At 43.4% G+C, this 23,692-nt stretch overlaps 1 protein-coding gene across 3 annotated transcripts in view; it reads left to right on the top strand.

The window, feature by feature from the left end:
* AHDC1 (AT-hook DNA binding motif containing 1) overlaps positions 1–23,692 on the top strand; it is a 185,637-nt gene that overhangs the window by 92,707 nt on the left and 69,238 nt on the right. The window lies entirely within an intron of this gene.

Genomic DNA, 23,692 nt, shown 5'->3' with positions numbered 1-23,692 from the left:
CCTTTAGGCTATATGCACACATTCAGGATCTGCAGCAAAAAATCTGCAAACACTGGTGTGTATTATCAGGGAAAATGCTGCATAAAATGTGCATTTTTTTATACGTTTTTTTCGATGCAGTTTTCCCTGCCCCCATTTGTTAAAATTAGGGGAAAATGCTGAAAGAAATTAAATGCTGCAAAATTGAAACTTTCAATGCTACAGGGAAAAAATAAACCGCATAAGATTTCAGAAATCTCACTCACTTTGCTGGGACAGTAAAATTTTGCAGTTTTTGTAGTAAAAAAAAAAGCAGTGTGTCAACATAGCCTCAGGCTATGTGCCCACGGGAGTTTGTACCTGCGGATATATAGCAGGTACATGCGCAGGTTTCCCGCAGCTGCTCGCCGGAATCCGCAGCTATTTTTAGCTGCGGTAGTACAGCGAAATAGCTGCGGTAAACCTGCGGAAGTCCCAGCCCTATCTCTGTAGTGGAACGCTTGGATTTCCGCAGGTAATTCTGCAGAAAGAATTAACATGCAATTACGTGCGGCTGCGGGACATCTGCAGCATGTTCCGCAGCCGCACGTATCCGCATCATGGACACAGCGCTCCCAATGTCCCATAGGATAACATGGGGAGTGTCTGTACATGCTGAAACCTGCGGATTTATCTAGAAAATCCGCAGATTTTCCGCAGATAAATCTGCAGGTTTAATCTCCCGTGGGCACATAGCCTTACACTGCAGTCCTCAATGTGTCAATTGTGGATGAGTGGTGATTGATGAATCCAATTGACTAATTGTTGTCTATTGGTTTCTGCCATTTTACTGGAAAAAATAGTGCACCAGATCTGCATTGGCCTTATTATTACACCACCTCTTTTAAACCGGTCCAAAACTTTTGTCCAAAACTCCTAAATCCGATGAATGTTACAACCTGTTCACAGGATAGATGTGATAACTTTCTGAGGTGGGAAGACCGCCCAGTCTCAAAGAGAACCCTGTATTGAAGCAATACATCATGGCTATGTTGGGAGCATACTCTCCTGACTGAAGTAGACTAAAACAGTACGGAATCTTTATTTTGATCAGTGTTTCTTTTCTAATTTGCAGCTAGTCTAAACCATGTTTTTAGGATTTCCTTTTGGCATAGATTATTCCATCACCTGTGTAATACTAAAGAAATCCTCAATCATGATTTGATGGGGGCGGTTCTAAACACTGAAGAAAGATTTGCTTAGAGACCCCCCTACAAGAGTAACATTTTTGCTAAAAGAAAATAATGTAGTGAAAACACAGCAAATTATTATTTTTTTTTTTTTTAAATAAGGGATTAAATATTTGAATGTTTAATGTATTTAGTGACTTGAGACTTGCCTGAAGAAAGTATGAAAACAAATTGGTTTTCCAATGTGAAATCAGGTTGTAACCCCCATAAGACCACTACACTGATTTTCTAATAACAATGTTTTCAGGTTGCCATGGAGATAGGATCAAAATTACCATTCACATGAATATCTACACCCTAAAGCCTCATGCACATGTCTATTAGCTAACACACAGATCTAAAAAATTATTTTATCTGCCATTCCATGAGGTTGAAAGCCTTTATGGCAAGTAAAATTGCGTCAAAAGATGTGTTGTAAAACTAATGTATTATCTGTGATGTGGCTGATTTGAACCCTAAGATGTCAGCGGAATATCTCAGTAAGGCCTCATGCAGATGTATGTGTTGTATCCGTTGGTTTTTATGGATACAACATGTACCCATTATAACCTTGAAGCTATTTTTCATGTTCATGGTTTTACACAGACCATGTGACTTTGCAAAACACATGGGTCTGTTGTTTTTTTTTTTTTTTCTGGCAGCATGGATGACAAGGGCCAATTCAAGTTTATGGGTCTGTGAAAAATATGTTCAGCAAACAAATAACATCCATCTGTGTGCTGTATGTGTTAAACGTTGAAAAGTATAGGAGAGGCTTGAACATTTGTTTAGTTAACCCCATTATGACCTAGGACATAAATATATGTTCTAGGTCGCCTCCCTCTGGTGAAGTCTCACACACTGATCCCACATCTTTTCCTGCACGTCTGCTGATCTGATCAGCAGACGTGCAAATAACAGGAGATTCACCTGCACCTGTCAAACTCTGACAGCACAATCTAACATGCTCCAGCGGGGATTACGCTGTTCTCCACCCCCCATTGGCGGTACCTTGACGCGATCACTGGCGCTAATGGGTTGTCATGACAGTGCAAGGTCAGGTAATGACCCATGTCACGGTCATGACTCCTTTCCTGTGAATGCCGTCAAAGCACCGACATTCACAGGAGATCAGCATTTCTGCTGATCAGAGCAATGCTGAAGCACTGACCTGTACAGTAGAAGCAGTCAGATAGGACAGGCATAAAGTCCCATAAGGGGACTAGTAAAATCAATAAAAAAAGTAAAATAAATAATTTAAAGATAATCAGCCTTCTTTTGCCCAATTTGAAAATAAAATAAAAAACAACTTATATTTGGAATCGCAGCTTTCAGAAATGACGAATTTATCAAAATTTCAAATCAATTAATCTCATCGATAAAGGGTGTAATATCTATATATTATCAGTATCTATCTCTCTCTCTCAATAAATATATATATATATATATATATATATATATATATATATATATATATATATATATATATATATATATATATATATATGTGTGTGTATATATAATATCCACACATACGAACATGTATATTTTTCTTAGCTAAAAGTAAAACTACTATTGACCTGGGGCATCGTATTCCCTGGTCAGTTTTACCATATCGTGATAATAGTAAATGAATCCCAAAAAACAATTGTGCATTTGCAATTTTTATGTAATTTCGCCGCACTTGGAATTTTTTTTTTTCCAGTACAATACAGGGCAGAATGAATGGTGTCATTCAAAAGTACAACTCTTCCTGCAAAAAACCTCCTCGTATGATGGCTATATTGACAGAAAAATAAAAAAGTTAGGGCTCTTGGAAGGGGAAGAAAAAAAAAGAAAAGAAAATCGTCGGGTGGTGAAGAGATTAATTATTAGTGATGCACAAGCACTACCATACCTGGGTGCTCGGTACTCATAACAAACAGTTGGATGCTTCCCCCTTTCCCCTTCTTAATTATTGAAAATAAAAATATTTTAAAACAAACAGATGCTTGGATGGGCTCGACTTATGTATTGAGTATAATGGAGGTCAAAGGGGAACTCGAGCATTTTTATCCAAGATCTTCCAGAAGAATGCTTGAAGTTCCTATTAACTGCTATTATAGTCAGTACACAAGTCGAGCCCATCAGAGCATTGTTATGCTCATTCATCACTATTATTGATCCATCTGTGAAAAACATTGATGACACATTATTGGTAAAAATAGACATATGTCCCGTACACTGATCCAAAACATTGATTACACTGGTACTATTTTTACACATGTGCTGTGTGAATGATGCCTTATGCAGGTAAAATTTGGTCTATATACCTTCCAAACTGATGCATAGGTGCTTCCTTCTCAGGGTTTCCCATAGGATCCTGGAAAAGCAAATGTTGGACATAGAAGACACTAATTATTTTGCAAAGTTTTGTTTGTATCCATCCTGGGATTTCTCCCTACATAAATGATATTGTATAAAACCACTGCATATGATGGGATGTTGTATTAGCTGCTGAGAAACAAAAATAATTGCAAAGTATTTATGTAGTTAACAATGTAGCATAGTGGATATTGCACTTTCATGCTTTTATGGTATTTTTGAGGCTGAAAACTGTGTCTAGTAGTCATATAGACCTACAGCATAACTTCTATAAAAGTAAAGCTGATAAATGCTTAATTTCATTCAGAAGTGTATTTCTAGTGAATCTAGTATTCTGTCCTATGTACGTGCACCATAATATATCAGCTGAACACTAAAACTGTAAAGGAAAATTATCACACCTGTGCAAGAGAAATCCTGGGGAGATTACCTACTGTAAGGGCATGTGCGCACTATGCGTTTTTTCACGCGTTTTTGTGCGTTTTTGTCGCAAAAAACGCATCCGTGGCAAAAAACGCGGCAAAAACGCATGCGTTTTTACCACGTTTTGGTGCGTTTTTTTGCTGCGTTTTTGCTCACTGCGTTTTTAATCAGTGAACAATGCCATTAAAGATTGTTGATGAAAAAAAAAAGGTCTGTCATTTCCTTCTTAAATGTGTTATTCATTGTATGCAGGAGAGCAGACAGCTGCAGAACTAGTGTATGCAGGAGAGCAGACAGCAGCTGCAGGACTACAAGGCTCAGCATCCTCCATCCAGGACTGTATGCAGGAGTTTTTTGCCCAAAAAAAAAGACATGGGCTTCGCTATATTTTTGTATGCTAGCCAGGTACAGCAGGCAGGTACGGGCTGCTCCCAACCCCCAGCTGCCTATTTGTACCCGTCTGGCAATCAAAAATATAGGGAAGCCCCCTTTTTTATTTATTTATTTATTTATTTTTTCATGAATTTCAAGAAATAATTAAAAAAAAAATGACACAGGCTTCGCCCAATTTTTGAGTCCAGCCAGGTACAACTAGGCAGCTGGGGATTGGAATCCGCAGTGCAGAGTGCCCAAGCACTGGGCACCCCCGCTGCGAATTGCAGTCCGCGGCCACCCCTTTTATCGAAGTGCCATCTTCTGGCGCTGTATCCAACTCTTCCAGCTGCCCTGGTGACGGGTGGCTCGCTGGTTAATAATGGGGTTAGGGCTAGCTGTATATTGTCAGCTGGCCCTAAGCCCGATAAACCCGAAATTCATGGTGTCACGCCAATATTAGACATGGCCACCATGAATTTCTAGTAAAGATAAAAAAAAAAAAACACAACACACAGAAAAATATTTTTATTATAAATAAAACACAACACAATTAGTGACTCCATCTTTATTGAAATAAAGAACTCCCCTCCGCAGTAATCCTGGGTCAAAAGTCCCGCGCCGTCCAATCTGGATCCAATATCATCTGATCAGTTTGCTGGAAGGCAAAGCGATCAGATGATGTGTCAGGTTCAAGGATGTGAATCACATCACACAGCAGCTGATTGTATAAAAGCCGATGATACAATCAGCTGATGCATCAGTAGAAAAAAAAAAAATACTGAGTCACGTCCGTGCTGATTACCGGCAGCTCCTGGAGCGATCGGATGAGTCTGATCCTGTCCCATCGCTGCAGGAGCTGCCGGTAATCAACTGATGAAGTCTCCTGACTGCAGGATCAGCTGATACGTTATGCCGGCCGGGCGCTAAAAACCCGGCAACACCGTTAGAATTACGATCAGCTGATGTGTCAGGTGACCGCATCAGGTGATCAGCGCCAGGTCCTGCAGGCTTCAGGGTAGCCAGGGAGACTGCACGCAGCCGGAGCGGCGGTACCGGGAGAGGAGCTGGGAGCGGACATGGCACCGGGACCCTGCAGACAGGTGAGTATGACATTCTTTCTACTGTTCACTTTTGTTTGCGCCGCTGCCTCCACCTCCCGCCCAGACATGACGCCGCACGGGAGCTGACATGGCACCAGGTGGGTTGTGGAAGCAGCGGTGGTGGTACCGGGAGGATTCACGCTTCTGTGTTTACCAACAGAAGGAATTCTCTTCCTGTACATGTCACTTTAGTACCCACCCCTTGCATTTATAGCTGCGTTTGTAGTCATAGAAACGCAGCTATATTTGCAATGTGCGTTTTTCATTGCGTTTTTGAACATCTCATTGAACTCAATGGGTGAAAAACGCAGTGAAAAACGCAGAAATAACTGACATGCTGTGTTTTTGTGGTCACCACAAAAACGCAGCTACAAAAAAACGCTGTGTGCGGACAGCAAAAATGAAAACTCATAGACATTGCTGGGGAAACAATGTCACAGCGTTTTCTGCGCAAAAACGCGGTAAAAAACACCGCTAAAAACGTCTAGTGCGCATAGGGCCTAACGCACCACAATTCTTGCACAAGTTGAAGAAACCACCAAACCTGTCTTTCTGGTCTGGCACCACATATACTATAGCTATTGGACACATTGCGGAAAAGTGTGGTTTGAGATGATGCAGCTCCAAGCTTTTGCCACAAATTTGTAAAATGACTTCTAGGCCTTCACACCTATTAATGATAGGCTGTCATATATAGAGAAGTTATTATGAGCTATGCAGGTAACTAATGGCTGGTATATGTATAGATGTCATTGACGCTTGTGCAGTGTTTCATGCTTTTAAAGGGGTTCACTACTAGAATAGTGCTGTGCCCCACATAAAATTAAAAAAAAAAACAAACAAAAAACATACTCTTGGACCGGCACCGTTCCAGCGATCATGTAGCATTACGTCTAGTAAGCGCGGTAGCCAATCAGCTCCACCGATGGGCTACAGGTTATATGTGACATAACAGAAGTCACATGAACGCTGGGAGTCAAACCACCGCCATGGTTCGAATGATGCATGTCCAAGAGTTGTCTAAAGAGTTTGTGGGGCACACTAGCTGTTAAAGTGCTGTCCAGTAGTAGACAATTCCTTTAAAGTCTAAGGCCCTTGTGCGCACACTGCGTTTTTACCGACGTTTTTGCTGCAGAAATTTCTTGAGAATGCAAGTGCGCTAATCTTTCACTCAAGAAATTTCTTGAGAAAAATCCTTTCTAGTATGCACAGGGCCTAAAGCATATTGCTACACATGAGACTTCTTCACCGGAGCGTCTACTATTCAGAACAGGAGGCTTGTTCCTGTTATAGCTTTTCATTAGCAATAATAATTACAGGTATTCTAGGCAACACCTATCAGTGTGGAGTAAAATGATCAGCTCCCTGTCACAAAGAATGCTTAACACATTGCTGAAAGGGAGCGTTGTATTAGGCAATTACCCCCAACTGCAGGAAGCTTCCTTCCTGCATTTGGGCCATTGCCATGGAAACCTGCTCATTGATGTCACATGCTTCTGGCAGTCTGATGGAGAAGAGCATGTCCTCCTGGCAATCCTCTGAGAGCAGATCACCCACCCAGCATTCACAGTGTGAGTATAGACTGCGTATTGACTGGCCGCAGATCTCTTCGTCTAAACTTAACAGCAGATATGAAGCTGTTGAGCTTTTCCATTAAGACCTGCTGCCAGTTTGGACAGCATGATCCATGCTCAACCACGAGTGTCTCAAGGATGAAGCAGGCTTTATACTGATCTAATAGACAGCAGGCACTAGATCACTAGTATCTCTCATTTTTGCATAGATAAATGCTGAAATTACACAAAGTTCCAGTCTCCATAAATGGTAAAATAAACACATTCCCTGGACCCACTCATACCATCATAGTTTTTTCTGTGACATGAAAGCATTTTACAGACGTATATAATGTGTCCATATTCCAAAATACATGGTTTTTGGTCCTAGCTCCCTGTCTCTATTGTAAACATTGCAGAACGTTTGTGCTTCTACCTAATTTCAGCTCCATTTAGATCCGAAGGCTCAATTGCACATTCAGCCAAAAAATACTATACAATATTTATCTGGAAAATGAACATGATGAAAACCCAAAAGATCACAATATAGCCAATGGAATCTGTCATGTACCGCTAGTGTCCATCATGAGACTGATCTGCCATTGCCATGATTTGTTATTCCGCTCTTCTGACTAAGCAACAGTGTAAATGAAATACACAGATGTAAACAGGTCAAAAAGAACATTTTTCTTCCTCGCCTGTCCTCCCACTGCTTGTTAGCCTTTGTGCCAAATTTCAAAAACATCCGTGTGAGTAGAGGACCATTTTCAACTAGCATTTAGAAATTGCTTCCTTTTGGGGTACTTGTTTGGCATCTACTTTTTATGGGGTGCTTCACTTGATTAGGTTGAGAAATGCTGATCTAGACTGTATTGTCTAGACCCTGATATATAGTGGGTACGGAAAGTATTCAGACACCTTTAAATATTTCACTCTTTGTTGGTAAATTAAAAAAGTTTTTTTTTTTCTTATTAATGTACACTCTGCACCCCATCTTGTCAGAAAAAAATGTAGAGATTTTTGCAAATTTATTAAACAATAAAAACTGAAATATCACATGGTCATAAATATTCAGACCTTTTCTCAGACACTCATATTTAAGTCACATGCTGTCCATTTTCTTGTGATCCTCCTTGAGATGGTTCTACTCTTTCATTTTAGTCCAGCTGTGTTTAAATTGATAAAACTTGATTTGGAAAGGCACACATCTGTCTATACAAGACCTCACAGTGCATGTCAGACTAAATGAGAATGATTAGGTCAAAGGGACTGCCCAAGGATCTCAGAGACAGAAATCTGGCCAAGGGTACAAAATATCTGCAGTACTTAAGGCCACTGTACTCTTAGGAACCTTTTTTTTTTTTTTTTTAAACCTCTGGAGTGCTGGATCAAACAACTAGAAGCCCGGGCCCTGCACCCGGGAAACTTTGAAACCACGCGGATCTGGACTTTTACAGTCCGGGTCCGCCCAGCCAAAGTAATCACTACTTACAGTGGGTACGGAAAGTATTCAGACCCCGTACTCTTGGTTTCATTGCCACCATTTTATAAATTCAAAAAAGTTCTTTTTTTTTCCCATTACTGTACATTCTGCACCCCATCTTGTCAGAAAAGGAAAACAAATGTAGAAATTTTTGCAAATTTATTAAATTAGAAAAACTGAAATATCACATGGTAATAAGTATTCAGACTCTTAGCTCAGTATTGAGTAGAAGCACCCTTTTCAGCTAGTACAGCTATGAGTCGTCTTGGGAATGATGTAACAAGTTTTTCACACCTGGATTTGGGGGTCCTCTGTCATTCTTCCTTGCAGATCCTCTCCATTTCCTTGAGAGTAGCTAGGGCCCTGGGCAGTTTTTGAAGTGTGGGACTCCCCCAGCCTCGATGTATTACATGACATGTGATATAATCCCCTTTTGATAAATCATGTGTTTAACACATAGGTGCACTGAATGGACAAATGTAGCTAGAGATTCTTAATAAAAATCTGACATGTACCAATATAATGATCATAGAAGAGAGGACATTTCAGCAAGACACACAGCCATGGAACTCTCCATCAGTTTCACAGAAAATAAAGCTATTAGAATAGCTCTGACAATAACCTGACCTGAATCCAATAGAAAATTTCTGGAAAGAACTAAAGCTCGGAGTTCATAGGAGCCCTCAGAAACGTCAAGATTTGAAGCGTGTTTTGATGCAAGAATGGACCAAAATCACACCTGAGCAATGCAAGTGACTAGTTTATCCATAAAGGAAGCATCTTGAAGCTGTTAGCTAACAAAGACTTTTCTATGAAATATTAAATTTCAGTAAACATGTTTAATACTTTGTCCCTGTGTAATTTCTCATAACACTTCACTAAATTTATGGATATGTACAGGTGCATCTCAATAAATTAGAATATCATCAAAAAGTTGATTTATTTCAGTAATTCAATACAAAAAGGGAAACACATATAGTCATTACACACAGTGATCTATTTTAAGTGTTTATTTCTGTTAATGTTGAAGATTATGGCTTACAGCCAATGAAAACCCAAAAGTCATCATCTCAGAAAATTAGAATATTATGTAAGACCAACTGAAAAAATAATTTTAAACTCAGAAATGTTGGCGCTTATTGAAAAGTCTGTACAGTAAATGCACTCAATACTTGGTTGGGGCTCCTTTTGCATGAATTAGTGCATTAGTGTGGTGTGGCATGGAGGCAATCGGCCTGTGGCACTGCTGAGGTGTTATGGAAGTCCAGGTTGCTTTGATAGCAGCTTTCAGCTCGTCTGCATTGTTTGGTCTTGTGTCTCTCATCTTCCTCTTGACAATACCCCATATATTCTCTATGGGGTTTAGGTCAGGTGAGTTTCCTGGCCAATCAAGCACAGTGATACTGTGATTATTTAACCAGGTATTGGTACTTTTGGCAGTGTGGACAGGTGCAAAGTCCTGCTGGAAAATGAAATTTTCCTATCCCATGACAGTACCGTACGTGAGAGTGTATTCTCCCCCAGGAACAGGAAACCTTTCTGAAAATAAAAGGGGCGGCACCTCTCCAAAACCCCTGTGTCGTTTCCTGTTCCTGGAAGAGGATACCTATTACCTGGGGAAGTTCTCCAGATGATTGGGGTCAGGAGGTCTCCGTGATCCTGGTGTCATGGGCCACGCTGATTCCCTGGGCAACCGCCATCGGGCAGTGGAGCCATGGGTTGCCTGCGGGGCTGGAGTCCGGCCCGAGGCTTGCTCCTCCATGTGGGAGGCTGGAGCAGTGACACCGGCTGCTACCAGAGATCGGGAGGGCAGAGCCGCAGTCACGCGCTGGAGGAAGCACATGCCCGTGTGCGCAAGCGTGAGTCCAGCTACCACTTTCAGAGAAGCGAGGGCTTATGAGAGCGGATATGAAGGTGCACTCCAGGGATGGCATTACAGGCCACCTCCTAGATCTGAGGCGGGGCCTGTCAAATTCAAAACCAGAGGCATGAAATGAAGATACCAGTGTTCCTGTGGCGTTATTGGTGAAGTGGCCTCCAAGATGGATGCTCCCCCATCGCCCAGCGTTGCTGCAGAAAACCCCAAACCTGCTCCTCTCGTGGTAGCTACTGTGCTCAGAACGGGTAAGTGTGATCTCCCATGACATGTTCTGGCCCCCCCCTTCTGCATCTTTCTCTTTGTCCCTAAAACCAGGCCAAGAAAGAAATAACAAAGACCAAAAATAGGGAATGTGTTTTGTGCAGGAAATCCCTACCAAGATCATATGACTAGAAGCTCTGCCAACCACGTATTGAGGAGACAGTGGCAGAGGAATCTCCTTCCATGTTCCAGGATATTAGGTCCTTAATCAAGGATGAGGTAGGGTCTGGCCGGGTGGTGGATATCTCGCGTGAATAAGACGTTAAAGACACCACCCCCTCTTCTTAATTTATTTTTTAAAATAAAAACAGCTTAAAAATACAGTGAAAAGAGATGCTTCTTGTAGGATCCCCCTCCTCATCCACCAGTAAACATCACTCTTCACCTGAAGATAGCTCTCAGGAAGACAGGGAGGAGCCGGAAGAATTGGGGTCCATATCAGAGCTGTCATCGTCTGATCAGGAGTATGATAAGCCATGCTTTCCAGCAGAGCACACTGGCTAACTCCTAAAAAAAAAAAAAAAGATACCACAGGGGTTGAATCCCCGAAAGAGCAGTGATCAGTCCACGACTGTTTAGCAATCTAGAGAAGCATAAGCATACAGTCCTTGACAGTTCTGTCGCTTATCCGTGTTATGTATATAAAAGCTTATAACCTGACTTTAAATTCATTCATTGGTTTTATAAATTACTCTTTTGAAAGCTGAAACCCTCCCAAATTTGGTTTGGGTTATGAAAATAAAGTTGTTGCAAAGCTGAAATATTGATCATTTAATCAACACAGGTCAGATTTTGGCAAGACAAAAGTTTTGTTGCACAGAAAGTAATGTGAAATTCAAACAGATAATTAACTTCTAATACAAAGATATGTTGCATAACATTGGTGAATGACGCGGTGCTATTAGAGCATTATTTTGTGTGACTTCCATGAGCTTGAAAGACTGCATCCATGCGGTTCAACAATGATTCACACAATTTATTGATGAAGTAATCAGGAATAGCAAAGAATGCAGTCTTACATGGCTCCCAGAGTTCATCTAGATTCTTTGGTTTTGTCTTTCATCCTATCCCCAAACATGCTCATTGATGTTCATGTCTGGTGACTGGGCTGACCAGTCCTTAGCATCTTGATCTTCTTTGCCAGGAGGAACTTTGTTGTAGAGATGGATGTATGAGATGGAGCACCATCCTGCTGCAGAATTTGACCCCTTTTATGATTGAGAATGTAAGTGGTAGCTAATACTAGATATTTTAGGCTATTGATATTTCCTTCCACCTTGCAAATGTTTCGCACACCCCCATACTGAATGTAACCCCAGACCATGATCTTTCCACCACCAAACTTAACTGTTTTCTGGATCCATACGGGTTCTAGTAGGTCTCCTGCAGTATTTGCGGTGGATGTGGTGTAATTCAATTGAAGATTCATCAAAGAAATCCACCTTCTGCCACTTTTCCAGCGTCCATCTGTTTTAGCAGGCTGTGAGACTTGGCAAATGCCACACCAGTTTTTTAATTGCCTTTTGTTTAGTGCTGGCTTCTGGGCACTGATTCGACCATGGACGCAATTTCGAGACAGAATCCTACAAACTGTTCTAGTTGACATAGGGAGTTGAGGTGACCAGGCCTTTTGGAGCTCTGCTGCCGTGGAAGAGGGTCTGGTTTTGGATTTTCTAACCAACAAACGTTCCTCCTGAGCAGTTGTTTTGCGGGGTCTGCCGGACCTGGGCTTGTCAAAAACCTCTCCAGTCTCTTCAAATCTTTTTTTTTTTTTTATTATTATTCTTTGTACTTGACGCTGAGACACATTAAAGGTGCCAGCGACCTCTGCAGTGGATCTGGTCTTGAGCCTCTTGATAGTCAAGGCTTTGGCCGCAGGGTGGATTTTTAGCATGTTGTCAGAAGTCAAGTTGCAGTTCAAGTGAAGGTCTGGGGTGGTGGGTTTCTTTTTATACACACCCACTAATTAACCAATCATTTAGTGAGCACAGGTGAGGATGTAAACTAGGATTGGGTGCATTATATGACAAGGCAACAAAACTTGTCTTGCCAAAATCTGACCTTTCTGTGTTCATTAAATTATCAATATTTCAGCTTTGCAGCAACTTTATTTTCATAACCGAAACCAAATTTTGGGAGGGTTTCAGCTTTCAAAAGAGTAATTTATGAAACCAATGGATGAATTTATAGTCAGATTATAGGCTCTTATTTACATAACATGGATAAGCAACACAACTTCTGTCAGGGACTGTAGAGTCTTCTCGGTCCATAAAAATCTACTTAACTTGATTTACAAGGAATGAAAAAAACGGTCAGGAAGGTATCTGTTTCCCAAATCCTTTAAAGAAAATACCCTTTCCCTGAGGAGGTATGTCAGCCTTGGGGCGGAGGGGGGGGGGTGCCCAAAAAAGACGCTGCGATCGCCAAGATCTCAAATTTAGCTCTGCCATTTGAGGATTTAGGTTCCCTTAAAGTTCCTCTGGGTAAGAAAGTGGATATTTTCATTAAAGGAACCTGGGAAGCGGCAGCGGGATCTTTCAAACCTAACAGCGCTGCCACTTGTACAGCAAGGTCCCTTGTGACTTCAGGAGTTGGAGGTCCAGATTAGGGACAAATGCTCTAGGGAACGGTTATTAGAGACCCTGCCCACTATTTAGAAGAACCAAAGAAAAGAGTCTTTTTAGATTTGCTGAGATTAGAGAAACCCAAAACAAGCAATAGTCAAATATATCAAATATTTATTAGATGCTGTAGGGTATACAATGAACACATTCAATGTAGGACCAGGGGAAGGGGTGTGCTGGAGGGGAAAGAAAACCCCACGTGTCCCGGAAAGGTAATAAGGGAGTAAAAACTCACCAAGCGTGACCCTACAAACCCTGTAGGCAAGTGACCAGGGTCCAAGGAAGCCTGATCAATTAAGTCCGACGAAGCCACCAACGCGAAACACGTTTTGGGACGCCGGTCCCCACGTGTTATCCCGGTATTCCTAGTGACCTGACTTTGGTGCGTAATCTGTCTCCTATCATATCATACATGGAGGCAATATTGCACTATTGTGTGAATGCCTCTGCATATAATTGATCAGGCTTCCTTGGACCCTGGGCACTTGCCTACAGGGTTTGTAGGGTCACTCTTCGTGAGTTTTTACTCCCTTATTACCTTTCCGGGACACGTGGGGTTTTCTTTCCCCTCCATCACATCCCTTCCCCTGGTCCTACATTGAATGTATTTATTGTATACCCTACAGCATCTAATAAATATTTGACTATTGCTTGTTTTGGGTTTCTCTAATCTCAGCAACTCTAAAGACTCTTTTCTTTGGTTATTATGATCACTGAGTTGTTGCTATGAGATTTCCTTGTGGTCCTTGTATGTTTCAAATTCCACTATTTAGAAGGCAGTAAACTTCCTTGCCAATGCTTCGGTGAATGGGGTAAAATTAGCCACCCGTGCCTTTGCACTCTCTAATTCCAGTAGGTGGCGTCATGGCTCAAAAATTGGAACACAGATTTCCAATCAAAAATGAAATTATGCGGGGTGTCATGCCAAGGAAATTATCTATTTGGAACTGCTGCTGATATCCTGGAGAAGGCAGCGGACAAAAAAACCCCATTACCCATCCCCCCTGGGTCCAGGGTTAGGAGTTCCTTTCGGACTTCAGGAGGGAGAAGGGGGTAGGAAGGGCCAAAAGGATAACGGGGGTGCCCTTGGACACGAGGTAAGGCCCAGACGAAGGGTTTCCTATTCAACAAGCCCACCCATAAAGGAACTCCTAAGAGGCAATGACGTCAAATCCCGGGTGGGAGGAAGGCTAAGTCATTTTTCCCCACAGTGGGCGGCTCTTTCGGCCTGGGTTTTAAATATGGGCTCCCTGGGTCTCAGGCTGTCATTTTCTTTCCTCCCTCCACAGCCGGTAATAGGTTTCCAGGTAGCCCCAAAAAAACAGGGGGCACTAGAACAAGAAGTCCTCTCCTTATTGGGGGAAAAAAAAAAAATCTATCAGACCAAGTCCTCATATCGCTTGATTGGTGCCGGAACGAACGAAAACTGAGGAACGGTGTTCCCAGGAACAACGAAGATCCAGGAGTTATAACCACAAACATCTGAAAAGTACCTGCAAGGGGAGTGGGACCTAGCCTTCAGGAACATCTCCTTGAACGAGCTGACAGCAGTGACTAAAGCGATACGAGTTGTTCTAGAAGATATTTCAGGAGAAAATGTACTTATCTTGTCAGACAACAGCACGGTCGTGGCCTACCTGAAACATAAAGGCGGCACCAGGTCGAGATCCCTGATAATGGAGACAGAAGATTTTCAGGATAGCAGAGGGGAACCAGCGGTCACTCACGGCACGCCATCTAAGGGGTTCAGATAACATCGTAGAAGACTACCTGAGCTGTCACAAGTTAAGCCCAACAGAATGGACTTTGAACCAAGAGGTTTTTCATCAGATCTGCCTGCTCTGGGGTACACCAGAAATAGATTTGTTCACAAATCAAGGGAATCGTCACAGATTCTTTTCCCTAGATCCGAGAGGAGGGTCGGAGGAAATAGATGCACTGCTGTAGAAATGTGACTTCCAAATGACATACGCCTTTCCACCCATCCCACTGATTCAGGTAGTGTTGATAGGAGTCATCATGATTGCCCCCGTCTGCCCAAGACAGACCTAGTTTACATGGCTGAGTATACTGTCTGTATCGGACCCCTGGATTCTGCCAGACACACACACACACACACACACACACACGATCTCTCAGGGCCCGATCCTTCATCCTCAGGTTGAGAGGTTACACTTAACAGCCTGGAACTTGAAAAGGGACTCCTGATGGCCAGGGGTTTCTCGCCAGACTTAGTGTCCACGCTTTTCCGTAGCAGAAAACAAGTAACCTCTATCAAATATGCTGCAGTGTGGGAGACATTTTTTGAATTTTCAGGGCGTAGGTTGTCTGGGCAGCAACAAGAGGTCCCGCTGGCAGAGGTGTTGGAATTTCTGCAAAAAGGCCTTAAAATCAAAGCGGGTTTTAAAAGAAAATGTTGTTCCTTTTTATTTTTGTCCTGATGAAGAAGACGGAGATTTCTTTGAAACGCATTGACCTGTGAAAATTAAGAAAAAGGAATCTATTATATATACAGGATCTGTGGTTTTTAGCGCAGCATTTAACCCGTTTTCTTTTAAAACCTGCTTTGATTTTACCGCTTGCATCGGGGCTGCTGCTGACCACCATTCTTATTTTTTTGTGCCATTAAGGAGTTGTGCCTGTCACAACTAGAGCAGGTGAGTACCTGTCTTATTACCCGTGTTAACCTCATACTGGGTAAAACCCTATGCGCGCTTTTTTTTTTCCAAGTTTCTCAGCTGCAAAAGTGCCTTGAAAGGGGTCTCTCTACCATTACAGTAAAAGTGCAAGTGGCAGCTTTAGGCGCACTCTTTGATAGGAAAATTGACGACCATCCTAGGGTGTGCAGGTTTATCAGTGCCTCATTTACATCTAGGCCGCTAGTATGGCGCCCCTGAAGCTTCTGTCGCCGCAGAGGTACTGCACCTCATTCAGAGGTGTGGTATCCCATCCCAGGGTAAGGAAGGGGTACACATGCACACAGACAGACTCCACTAAACCGTGGTTAGGGCCTAGTGCAGCTGGACTTGTGCAGTAGCTAGCACTGTCCCCGAAGCTAGTCTGGGGGTGGAGCTTAGTGGGTGAGGTGAGTGGGCAAAGCTGAGTTGACAGTGACAGTGAGGGGTGTGGCGAGGAGGGCCAGACCCGGGGGTCCTGCTCGATCCGGGTGACACAGATGAAGAGATCCTAGAGACACGGGAGTGCGGGAAGCACCCGTGGGCTTGCTTCACAGAACACTGGGTGGAAGGATCTGGCCGCAAAACGGGGACCCGGTCCCTAGACTAAAAGAAAACTAATGTACTCTAGTAACAGCAGGGGCCTAGATGGCTACAAACATCCAGGGCCGAAAATCACACGAATCCGCTGGAAGGGGGCCACAGAGGATCAGGGGACAAAGCAGGCAGAAAACACGTTGAAGGTCTGCGGCCCCTGGCTCTGGGCACTGAGTGGAGGCACGGGACAGGAGGGCGAGAGTCAGCGCAGTAGAAACTACCACGATAGGCACATCTGAGGGGTGCACTGGTATTCACCTCTGACCTGCCTGGGATCGGCGATAGCCCATCATTGTGGATCCCAGCATACCACGGGTGATTGCCAGCATACTGTACACCTGTGGAACTGTTACCGTCAGTAAAGACTTTGACTGCCACCCCCAGTGTAGTCTACGTCCTTCCCACGCACTCTCATGATCCCCAGGCCTCAACCTCTACCTGTGGGGAGCAATATCACCTCAGCTGTGCCATCAACATCTGCCCCGGGGAATACACAGCGCAGCGGTGGCCCACATAGCCGTAGTACCACAGGGGGCGTCACAAACTTACACTCTTAACTACAACTCCCATCATCACAATCATCATCCCTTTATTATCGAAAGACACCGCCAGGGTCGCGGAACCAGGTCACGCCGCCACGACATCATCGGTCTAGTCCGGCCCGGTATCGAGTAAAACACACCCCCCCCGGCCCTGGAGCTGGGCGTGTAACTAGCAGGTAATAAAGCTAGCCCCTTGGGATGTCAATTCCTTCTTTGCTTTCAAGATATGTTATGTAAATAAAACAAAGACAATTAAAACAAAAAAAAAAACAAACACCTATATCTATAGACTTGAGGTGTATGAACTATGTACAGCACAATGGGGTTTCTCCCATTTGGTGATGGATATGTCTATTAAGGCAGTTACCTCTACGGTTCTATAAACACACTGGGGTTTTAGAGAGGTGCCACCCCTTTTATTTTGAGAAAGGTTTCCTGTTCCTGTGGGCGGATACAGTCTCAAACGTATGGTGCTGTCATGGCTCAGGAAAATCCAATTACCGGTAAGTAATTATCTTTCCATCTCCAAAAAGCTTGGCAGCATAGAGAATCATGAAGTGCGCTAAAATTTCCTGGTAGACTGCTGCTCTTACTTTGGTCTTGATAAAACACAGTGGACCTACACCAGCAGATGAGCTCCCAAACCACCACTGATTGTGGAAACTTCACACTAGACCTCAAGCAGCTTGGATTGTGGCCTCTCCACTCTGATGCCACACTCTGGGACCTTGATTTGCAAATGAAATGCAAAATTTACTTTCATCTGAAAACAACACCTTGGACCACTGAACAGTCCAGTTCTTTTTCTCCTTGGCCCAGGTAAGACGCTTCTGGCATTTTTCTATTGGGCATGAGTGGCTTGACACAAGGAATGCGACACTTGTAGCCCATGTGCTAGATATATCTGTGTGTGGTGGCTCTTGAAGCACTGACTCCAGCAGCAGTCCACTCCTTGTGAATTTTCCCCAAATTTTTGAATGGTGTGTTCTTAACAGTCCTATCAAGGCTGTGGTTATCCCAATTGCTTGTGCACCTTTTACCACCACAATTTTTCCTTCCACTTAACTTATCATTAATATGCTTGGATACAGCACTCTGTGAACAGCCAGCTTCTTTAGCAATGACCTATTGTGGCTTACCCTCCTTGTGGAGTGTGTTAATGACTGCCTTCTGGACGTCTGTCAACTCAACAGTCTTCCTCATGATTGTGTAGCCTACTGAACAAGACTAAAGGACCATTTTAAACACTAAGGAAGCCTTTGCAGGTGTTTTGTGTTGATGATTCTAATTTTCTGAGATATTGACTTTTGGGTTTTTATTGGCTGTAAGCCATAATCCTCAACATTAGCGGAAATAAACACTTGAAATATATCACTCTGTAATGACTCTATATAATATATGCGTTTCCCTATTTGTATTGAATTCCTGAAATTAACTTTTTGATGATATTCTAATTTATTGAGGTGCACCTGTACATATCCATACATTTAGTGATGTGTTATGGGAAATTACACAGGGACAAAGTATTATCCTAATTTATTGAGATGCACTTATATGGTTTGATTTCTTTGCCTGTGTGGCTTTGATAGGTTACCAACATCTAGTGAGAAATTTGTCAATACCACCTTTAGAAATATATTTTAGAAAATTAGTCATGTATTTAAGTTATTTCAAGGGCTGTAACTCTTTCTATACAGGATGAGCATTCACGTAGTCTCCAGTATACAGTGAAGGAAATACGTATTTGTTGCCTTGCTGATTTTGTAAGTTTGCCCACTGACAGACATTAACAGTATAATTTTAAGGGTAGGTTAAATTTAACAGTGAGAGAATATCCAAAATAAAATTTTAGATAAATTTATTTGCACTTCGCAGAGAAAATAAATGTTTCATCCTCAACCAACCATTGAGTTCTGGATCCTAGAGACCACTTAGACACTCCTAATTAACTCGTTACCTGCATTAGACAGCTGTCTTAAAATGTCACCTGCATAAAAGACTCCTGTCCACAGACTCCATTAATCAGTCAGATTCTAACCTCTACAACATGGGCAAGACCAAAGAGCTTTCTAAGGATGTCAGGGACAAGATTATAGACCTGCACAAGGCTGGAATGGGCTACAAAATCATAAGTAAGCTGGGTGAGAAGGTGACAACTGTTGGTGCAATAGTAAGAAAATGGAAGAAATACAAAATGAGTGTCAATTGACATCGATCTGGTGCACCATCCAGGATCATGAAGAAGATGAGAGATCAGCCTAAAACTACATTGGGGGGGGGCTTCATAATGATCTCAAGGCAGCTGGGACCACTGTCACCAAGAAAACCATTGGTAACACATTACGCCATAATGGCTTAAAATCCTGCAGTGCCCGCAAAGTACCCGGCCCCACCCACACCTATTGCCAGTCCACGTTATACATATATAGCCTGGGTCTCCGCTTCCCATACACTGTAAGTTGTTTTTTTTTTTTTAACTACAAGAGAAGACACACATTAGCTAGGGACTCCAACGTAAGCGAATACCGTGACAAGGTGTTGGGGCTCTGTTGCATTGATCAATTCAATAGCTAAATTTCTCATTATTAAAGTTCATGGCAGTTATTCAGATACGATTGTCATATTTTCATTCTTACATATAGCTATTGTATTTTTCATGTCACTATTCATACAGCAGTTTCTGCTTTACATTTATTCCCCTTGCACTGTTACTGGTGTGCAACCCTTCTCTTTATATAGTGCCCGCAAAGTCCCACTGCTCAAGAAGACACATGTGCGGCCAGCCCATCTGAAGTTTGCCAATGAACACCTGGATGATTCTGAGAGTGATTGGGAGAAGGTGCTTTGGTCAGATGAGACACAAATTGAGCTCTGTGGCATTAACTCAACTCGCTGTGCTTGGAGGAAGAGAAATGCAGGCATGCAATACAGTCCCTATTGTCAAGCATGGAGAAGGAAACATTATGTTTTGGGGGTGTTTTTCTGCTAGGGACACAGAACTACCGTATTTTTCGGACCATAAGACGCATTCCCCCCAACCCCCCCCCCAAATGTTGGGGGAAAGTGGGGTGTGCGTCTTATGGTCTGAATGTGGCTGCGGGGAATGAGGGTGCTGCGGTGGAGCGGGTCATCGGGGGCACGAGCAGGCTGTAGCAGCCTGCAGTGACCACGTGGGCCAGCTCATTACATATGCACGCCCATCCTCCCACCCATCATCTCAGCCAGGGCCGGCTCCAGGTTTTTGTGGGCCCTGAGCGAAAGTCTCAGTGGGCCCCATCCACACATAGACATGCACAGATACATACACATACAGGCATACGTACGCATACTTATTTAAAGAGAAATTCATAAAAACACATAAATAGACATAAATCTAGACACAGTCATATACACTGACATACATAGATACACATCATACATGCACACACACACACACATTATTTTTATATATTTATCCTGTATATATATTTCTAATATTGGGAAGCCGGCAACAGCTTCACTCACCTCCCGGCTTGTCTAACAGACATGGCCGCACATAGAGCACACTAACACTGCTGTATATACATCACAAGAGAGGCTGGGGACAAACACATTACTGGGGGAATATATATTACTGAGGAAAGGGGTATACAGCAATGGGGGGCATACAGCTCTAGAGGAGGGCAGTGACTGAGGTGGGGGGGACATACAGCTCTGAGGGGGTATACAGCACTGGGGTGGAGGGAACATACAGCTCTGAGGGGGTATACAGCACCTGGGTGGAGGGGACATACAACTCTGGGGGTATAGTAGTTTGCAGCCCCCATATTGTGTTATGAAGCCCCCATTGTCCTCCATATAGTATTATGTAGCCCCCATATGCACTATGCAGCCCCCATATAACATTAAGCAGCCCCCATATAGGACAATGCAGACCTAGATAGCATTAGGCACCTTCATGTAGTATACAGCCCACATATAGCACAATGCAGACACATATAGCATTAGGCACCTTCATGTAGCATATAGCCCACTTATAGCACAATGCAGACCCAGATAGCAATAGGCACCCTCATGTATTATACAGCCCACATATAGCACAATGCAGACACATATAGCATTAGGCACCCTCTTGTAGTATACAGCCCCTAAATACCACAGTGCAGAGCCAGATAGCATTAGGCACCCTCATGTAGTATATAGCCCCTATATACCACAGTGCAGAGCCAGATAGCATTAAGCACCCTCATGTAGTGCAGAGCCCCTATATAGTACATTGCAGAGTCAGATAGCATTAGGCACCCTCATGTAGTATACAGCCCCTATATACCACAGTGCAGAGCCAGATAGCATTAGGCACCCTCATATAGTACACAGCACCTATATAGCACAGTGCAGAGCCAGATAGCATTAGGTATCCTCATGTAGTACACAGACCTATATAGTACAGTGCAGACCCAGACAGCACAGTGCAGAGCCAGATAGCATTAGGCACCCTCTTGTAGCATACAGCTTATATATAGCACAGCCTGTATATAGCACAGTGCAGAGCCAGATAGCAATAGGCACCCTCATGTAACATACAGCTTGTATATAGGCTATATACAAGCTGTATGCTACATGAGGGTGCCTGTTGCTATCTGGCTCTGCACTGTGCTATATACAGGCTGTGCTATATATAGCACAGTGCAGAGCCAGATAGCAATAGGCACCCTCATGTAACATACAGCTTGTATATAGGCTATATACAAGCTGTATGCTACATGAGGGTGCCTATTGCTATCTGGCTCTGCACTGTGCTATATACAGGCTGTGCTATATATAGCACAGTGCAGAGCCAGATAGCAATAGGCACCCTCATGTAACATACAGCTTGTATATAGGCTATATACAAGCTGTATGCTACATGAGGGTGCCTATTGCTATCTGGCTCTGCACTGTGCTATATACAGGCTGTGCTATATAACGTACACGTACACCGAGACTTAGGGTACGGAATAATGACACTGACACTTGGGGTACAGGATAATGACGCTGACACTTGGCTCTTACCCTCAGCACCCAGGTTTCCCATGATCTGAAATCCCTCTATCAGTATCCTGCTTTCCCATGTTCTGATATCCATCTTGTCCTCAGCACCCAGCTTCCCCATTCTCTGCTATACATCTTTCCCTCACCACCCAGCTTTCCCATATCAGAGCATGGGAAAGCTGGGTGCTGAGAGATGTACAGCAGAGAATGGGAAAGCTGGGTGCTGAGGAAAAGAGGCTTTTTCCCTCAGGACAAAACATTTCCATCCCATACTTGTATCTTTGTCCCCCCTTGTATATAGATCTCCAAATACTATAATGGTCCCCACATAGCCTTCTGTATAATATAAAGGGTCCCACATAACCCTTGATATATTAGAATGCACCACCATAGTTCTCCATGTATTACAATGCATTTCCCCAAAGTTCTCCATGTATTATAATTCACCCCATAGTTCTCCATATATTATACTGCACCACATAGTCCTCCAAAAATTATACTGCACCACATAGGCCTCCAGTTTTATAACGCACACCCATAATCCATGTATAAGGTAGCCTCCATATTCCTCCATATATTATAATGTAGCCCCCATAGTCCTATATGTATTATAATGTAGCGCCATAAATCATCATATTGTATTATGCAGCCCCATACTCCTCCATGTATAATGCACCCCTATATTCCATGTATAAGGTGTCCTTCATTTTGTATTATGCAGCCCCATACTCCTCCATGTATAATGCACCCCTAGTCCATGTATAAGGTGTCCTTCATTTTGTATTATGCAGCCCCATACTCCTCCATGTATAATGCACCCCTAGTCCATGTATAAGGTGTCCTTCATGTTTATTATGTAGTCCCATAGACCTCCATGTATCATGCAGCCAGCACCCCCAGGCCTCCATGTGTCATGCAGCCAGCAAAATAAAAAAAAAGTACCTCTCTTCTCCTTCCGACCCCTGCGACCGCGGTAGTTACTCCCCTGCCCCCATATCTCACACACCCTGCTCCCCATACAGCCTGCACCCCCATATCACACACACTACACCCCCATATCTCACACACCCTGCTCCCCATACAGCCTGCACCCCCATATCACACACACTACACCCCCATATGTCACACACCCTGCTCCCCATACAGCCTGCACCCCCATATCTCACACACCCTGCTCCCCCTACTGCCTGCACCCCCATATCACACACACACTACACCCCCATATCTCACACACCCTGCTCCCCATACAGCCTGCACCCCCCAGATCACACACACTACACCCCCATATCTCACACACCCTGCTCCCCATACAGCCTGCACCCCCCAGATCACACACACTACACCCCCATATGTCACACACCCTGCTCCCCATACAGCCTGCACCCCCATATCACACACACTACACCCCCACATCTCACACAGCCTGCACCCCCCAGATCACACACACTACACCCCCATATCTCACACACCCTGCCCACATATCTCACCCTGCCTGTACCCCAACTTACCCCTCTCAAACCCTCTGCACCCCTTCACATCCTTCTGTCACAGTCTGCAGCCCTCACATGCCACTCACCCTGCAGCCCCTTTCCCTTCATGTCCCCTCTTTTCTTATTACC

This window comes from Anomaloglossus baeobatrachus, chromosome 2 (assembly GCF_048569485.1).
Source record: "Anomaloglossus baeobatrachus isolate aAnoBae1 chromosome 2, aAnoBae1.hap1, whole genome shotgun sequence".
Classification (NCBI taxonomy): domain Eukaryota; kingdom Metazoa; phylum Chordata; class Amphibia; order Anura; family Aromobatidae; genus Anomaloglossus; species Anomaloglossus baeobatrachus.
The sequence above is the reverse complement of the archived record's forward strand: the minus strand, read 5'-3'. Positions and strand labels throughout refer to the sequence as shown.